Raw genomic sequence first — 582 nt, 5'->3', positions numbered from 1 at the left:
ACTCCTCTCCCCCACTCCCCACGACCGCAACCACTCCCCCCACACTCCCTCGTCTCTCCCTCTCACCCGATCCAGATCGGATTGGGCCGTCCCCGTTGGCGGCGCCGCCGTTCACCATCGCCGCCGCCGCCCAGCGCCCGCCTCCTCAACCCTCCTTCCCGGTGCCCCCACACTCGGCTGGTTCTGGATCGGGGAGGGGCCCGATCCCGCGCCGCCCTGCACACCCGATCCCGTCGCCCGTCACCGCGACGACCTCGCCATCCCGCGCCAGGACGCCGCGCCCGGAGCCTGCGCCTCCTCGCCCGCCTACACCTCGTCTCCGCCACGCACGTCGCCGTCGTTGTCCTCCCCAACCCCATTGCCCCGTTCCCTACGCCCCAATGTGAGCTCGCTGCCGCGCTCGTCTCCGTGCTCCTCTCTCTCTCTCCCGCCTCTGCTCACCGCGGCCTCGCCGTGACCGGCGTGCCTCCGCACGCACCGTGGCTGCGCCCTCTCCCCCCCCGCTGCTGCCTCGTCCAGCGCACGCGCGCGCCAGCTCGCCTTCCGCCACACCCCGCTCCCCGCGCCCAGCTGCCGCACCAT

This window comes from Triticum dicoccoides, chromosome 3A (assembly GCF_002162155.2).
Source record: "Triticum dicoccoides isolate Atlit2015 ecotype Zavitan chromosome 3A, WEW_v2.0, whole genome shotgun sequence".
NCBI classification, from domain to species: Eukaryota; Viridiplantae; Streptophyta; class Magnoliopsida; order Poales; family Poaceae; genus Triticum; species Triticum dicoccoides.
Note: the sequence above shows the minus strand (reverse complement) of the source record.